This window comes from Chenopodium album, chromosome 2 (assembly GCF_948465745.1).
Source record: "Chenopodium album chromosome 2, dcCheAlbu1.1, whole genome shotgun sequence".
Lineage (NCBI taxonomy): Eukaryota > Viridiplantae > Streptophyta > Magnoliopsida > Caryophyllales > Amaranthaceae > Chenopodium > Chenopodium album.
Genome location: NC_137835.1, coordinates 46,180,435 through 46,186,046, shown reverse-complemented (window position 1 = coordinate 46,186,046; position 5,612 = coordinate 46,180,435). Strand labels below are relative to the sequence as shown.

At 34.4% G+C, this 5,612-nt stretch overlaps 1 long non-coding RNA gene across 1 annotated transcript; it reads right to left on the bottom strand.

The window, feature by feature from the left end:
• Positions 1–1,171: 1,171 nt before the first annotated feature.
• Positions 1,172–3,676, bottom strand: LOC145585730 (uncharacterized). The gene is made up of 4 exons (XR_014100716.1): positions 3,383–3,676; positions 3,010–3,090; positions 1,839–1,881; positions 1,172–1,437 (listed from the first exon to the last, which is right to left on the bottom strand). It is a non-coding gene; the product is annotated as an uncharacterized LOC145585730 (long non-coding RNA).
• Positions 3,677–5,612: the final 1,936 nt, after the last annotated feature.

Sequence of the window (5,612 nt, the reverse complement as noted above, 5' to 3'; positions counted from 1 at the left end):
TCAAAGGTATCCTCACACTCTCTTGGTTGCTCTAAAATATCATTATCATCCTCAACACACACATTGGATTTGAAATTTTCACACACAAGCATCAAAGATGACAATTGACTTTCCAACTCTTCTCTTCTTTTCAACTTTTCATTCAAAACACCCTCACGCTCTCTAATCTTCTCCATTTGGCTCCTTAAATTTTCTATCATTTATCTCTCCAAAGGCCTAAGATTAGGATTCATCTCTAACTCCCTCAAAGTGATCGATAGTTAAAAGTAGGTCGTTGGGACTACTAACCCTAACCAAATTAGAAATTTATAATACCTAAACTTACACTAAACTAGTTAGTGGCAAGTAAAGGGTCGAACCCAAAAGGACTAAGTGCATTAATTTGTGCCAACTAGACTACTAGGAAAGGTTGTGAGATATAGAGAGATTAAACAAAATACTACTAAGAGCAAATAACTAAAACTAGGGAAAGTGGAATCCAATCACATCAATGTATTAAACAACATCATACAAATAGATGAAAATGACCTCGATTAGGAATATCAACACATTTAACTCACTCTCGCACAATTAAGCATGTTAATTATCCTACTAAACTAATTCACTCTCGTGCAACTAGCCTAGCAAAGGTATGGAAGAATTTAGGGCTCTCAACCAACTCACTCTCGCACAATTGATTGAAAGCACAATTAAGAGCATAGAATCGATTAGCTAGAAAGATTCTAATCCATAAAACACTAGTGGAAAAAAGACTATTCGTAACGGGCAAAAATAGCCTATCCGTAACGGGCGGCGGCCGTTACGTATGCGGCCGTTACGGATGGGCAATGTTATTTGTAACGGGAAATTCCCGTTACAAATAAGTAGTTATTCGTAACGGGCAGGTGAAATGTCCGTTACGAATAACCCCTTATTTGTAACGGACAAGTACAATGCCCGTTACGAATAACTCCTTATTTGTAACAGACAAGTACAATGCCCGTTACGAATAACCCCTTATTTGTAACGGACACGTACAATGCCTATTACAAATAACTAGTTATTTGTAACGGGCATTTATGTTGCCCGTTACAATTAATGTCTAAAAAAGGCAAAATTTTAGGGGTATTTGTAACAGGCACATTAAAGGTGCCAGTTACAAATACCCCTATCTTTATCCATTCACCATCCATAAATTAACTATAATAACATATATCAAATCCAAACTTACATATCATCAAAGACCAAATCCAATTTTACAAATTATCAAGCACTAAATCCCATTTTACATATCAATGATATTGTAAAAAAAAAAAAAATTAGTTAACAAAAAGAAACAGCAGCATCAAAGAGGAGTAATTATAGCTGCATCATTTACAACACCATATTGCGGCAACATTTCTTCTAGAATCACCACTCCAAGAAAATGTAACTGGAAACCATCACAATCTATAGCCACTGGAGAAAATAAGTGACATTAGTAAAATTTCAGAAAGTAACCATATAAAGCAGTAAAACCTAACCTTAGTTTTTGAAGACAAACTGACAAAGTACTATAGATGATCTAGAACTTGAATTAGTAATAAGTAATGTAATGTAATTGATTTACATACTATAGATGATCTAGAACTTAAATTAGTAATATGTAGGCCCTTGAAATAACTTTCAAGTTTCATCATTCATAAAAGCTTCATTTTATGACTATTGCTGGAGGAAAGTTTACTTTTTTAGTTAGTTCTACAATATCAAAGGTTCAACATAACTTAATACCTATTGTCCCCCTCATAAAGAGTCGGGCTGCAAAAAGCATTGTTGGTTTAGCCTTCAGCAACAGAAAATGAAAAAACAACTGTTTATACCTGACTTGGCAAAAGAATTATTTCCCGTCAACTCGAGGTCTTCCTGAAACATGAAAGATAGCATCCAGAGTATAAAAAATGTATAGGCATTCCACTCAAAAATCACCAAAATAAATCAAGTTACATGCTTCCCCTCGCTCCCGTATTCCACAACATTCATATCAATAACAAAAGGAAAAATGGCCAACTGAACTATTCATTGTAATTTAGGCACCAGCTCAAAAATTAAGCAGAGAAAGCTACATGGTTGTTAAAAGTTGTTTGGAACTTTGATTGCAATTCATGATAGTTGAGCCTATATCCTCTTACTTTGATTACAAATTTACAAGTTAAAAACCTAAAGAGAAAGGCTAAGATACAATGACATATCGAAATTTTTCCACCGCAAAAAGTCCAAGTTATAAAGCACAATAACATGCTTCATTCCAGCAGCAACGGCAAAATCAGCTAAATTTTAGAATAAGTTCTGTTAGGCAAAAATAATTTTAGTTCAGTTGACAATCGTCAATCTGGGAGTAAAGGACAATTGACAATCATTACTCTATTGGTAGATACTATATGATCTCATGATACCCAAAAGTAGTTGGAGAGTCGAAGAATAACTTTGTAGCATTAACTCCTTTGACATTACAAAGTAACAGGTGATCCTAATTTAGAATAAGTCAGGTTGAGATTCAGAAGAGCACCCTAATTTAATGAAACCATTTCTTCAATCTTCATCTAGGATTATTACGACACTAATGTCATGACAATTAAAACAAGCATTACTGTCTATTTACGACACACTCAAAATTTACCTTACTTCATCTTCTTCCAAGACCTTTGTTGGTTGTCTATCCAGAAGTAAATATAGCTCCCCACCAGGGCAGTAGTCAGTCATCAGACAAACGTGTGTTTTTGTTTGCAAAAATTTACCAAAAATGAATTACTAGTAGTAGATAAAATTAATCAGCATACCAGTCAAAGAAAAAACCACTATGAACATGGCAATGTTTTTCTATCATGGCAAACAAAAGTTTTCAGATGTAGCAAACATTCAAAAAAATTTAGACAACAATATAGTCAGGCAGGAGCCAATAGCCAACTCTTTCAGGTAATAGCCATATCTAACTCTAAATCTATCTATCGATTTCAGGTAATAGCCAGATAGTGTGGAACTGCTTTGCCTTACCTAAAATGAAGCATATAATGCAGGGAGAAAAGGGTGGTCCAACATGTCAAGAATTTCCCTTTCTGCAATAGCTCTGTGTACCTACAACAAAATTGGTAGACAAAGTGAGCGCAGGAAAAATATCAAGACACGAGATTCAGAGTTCAGAGTCAAAAGGTCGAGTTCCTTTATGGCTTAAGGAGTATAGCAAGCACTTCAAAATTTTGACATTAACATATATAACTAACATATAAGTGACATTAGTAGTGCAGCATCCTATAGTAAAAGGTCTATCATGGCCTTGTATAATTTGTAGCAGATTGGAGATTGGACTTGAAAGACTGAATAACCCAAATAACAAAACATATAGTATACAATACAATAATTTTGATACCTTATTACGATTGAGCATTGCATTTTTACCATTTCCTTCATGGAAAAATATTCACCCGTTCCACATAATTCCACCAGATGCACACTGTAGACAATTGGGGAAGTTAAGAGACAATCACTAAAGCACTACAGATTATAGTTGAATATAACAAAGGAAGTGAAAACACAAAGAACAAACATTATTTCTACCACAACACTTGCCCCCAAACAAAACACATCCAACAAGAATTACAATAGTTCATACCCGAAATCATACCATCAATTCAAACGGAATAACTAATGACAATTAACACAACCCCACCTACAAAAAATCCCAAATACCGAATTTCAGAACCAAATTCAAAAACCCAAAAATCCTATCAACTAATCTCAAGAAAATCATATCAAATAACACAACCAAAAGACAATTAAAGTGATTTGAAAAAATCCCGACAAGCTAAATTCTTCAAATTTTACAAAAACAAGCGTAGATCTACAAAAATTACATAAAAAACCCAGAAAAAAAAAACAGAAAATAGCAATTGTTTACGGGAATGAATTAAGAGTATTTAACATGATAAATGACATCCTTTTATCCATAGAAATGCTGTATCATCCGTGTTTTTTCATACATAAATGCCCAAAACTACCCAATGTCACCCCAAATGCCAAAAATGAATCAAATACAAATTGCATGTAGAAAAAAATAAAGCAAAATAGAATACACAAGAACAAATTCAAGAATTTAAACAATTAGATGCTCATAAATCAATTCAAGAAAAGGAAAAAAACAATTGATGAAGGACTTCTTATCTCACGATCTAAAATGGCAAAGTTATCCCAAATTATCTAAGAATTGTTCTTCAATAGTTAGGTTTGACCCTAACTCGTCCCTTGACTCGCCAATTAGCTCCAGTGAGACTGAACGTGGTGACAGCAACAATGACGAGAAGCTTAATAATTTCTCGGTCGAGTTCTTAGCCGAGTTGACTCGCCACCTCGCTCTGTCAATAAACTCATAGATCTGAGAAAGAAAAACTAAATTGCTCAGATCTATGAGTTCTCTACGACACCGCCGGTTACACCTCCGGTAATATGTTAATAATCTCTTCTAATTCGTTCTACAAAATCAACTCATAGATCTGAGAAAGAAAAACTAAATTGCTCTTCACGGCGCCGCTTGGGAGCTCTTGTATGAAGCCGCCGGTCAAGTTGATTGTCTCAAGATGATAGCAACCGCTGCTCAAGTATTGGAGAGGGGAGGGAAGGAGAGGAGAGGTGAATGACGGGGAGGGGAGGAGAAGGGTGAATGACGGGGAGGGGAGGAGAGGAGAAGAGAGAGAGAGGGAGTAAGGGATTGATGAGAGAGAAAGAGGTGAAACCCTGAAAAGCCAAGTATTGGGATCCTCTCATCATTTGGGCCAAGTTTGGGCATACGTGTAATATGATATTTGTAACGGGCAAAATAGTGTCCGTTACGAATACTTGTTTATTCGTAACGGGCAAAATAGTGTCCGTTACGAATACGTACGTATTCGTAACGGACAAATTAGTGCCCGTTACGAATAAATAAGTATTCGTAACAGACACTATTTTGCCCGTTACGAATAAATGAGTATTCGTAACGGACACTATTTTTCCTATTACAAATATCTTAATTGTAACGGGAAAAGATTTGCCCATTACAAATAGCCTGTTACGGATGAGATTTTTTCCACTAGTGAAAACATCACCCATACACAATAATCAAGAAACAATTTCATACTAATCACAATCAATAATTTAATTCATTAATATAACCTTCATCCAAATCCCTAGAACAAAACCTAAGCTAACATAATGAAGAAAGACATGGAAAACAAGGTAAAATAAGAATAAAAACAAGATTAAATAAATAAACTAATTAATCTACTCACATCAACAAACAAATAGCAAAAACTAAGAATTAAGCAAAGAAATAAAGATGAGAGAAAGTTAGAAAATGCTCATTGAATTGATGAGAAGAAGTTCCACAAAGTTGCTTCTTCAACCTCTCAAAAACTCCATGGAAACCCAATCTTTCTCTCTCTACACTACTCCTAAACTAACCCTAAGAGAGAGAAAATAAAATTAAGCTAAACTAATCTAATATATCTAAAATAAAGTGTTGATTCAAAAGTTAGAAAATAACCCCAAAGGGGATATTATAATACAAGTTAAATAAAAATAAAATAAAATAAATTAAAAAGAATAATAAAACTAAATAAAACAAT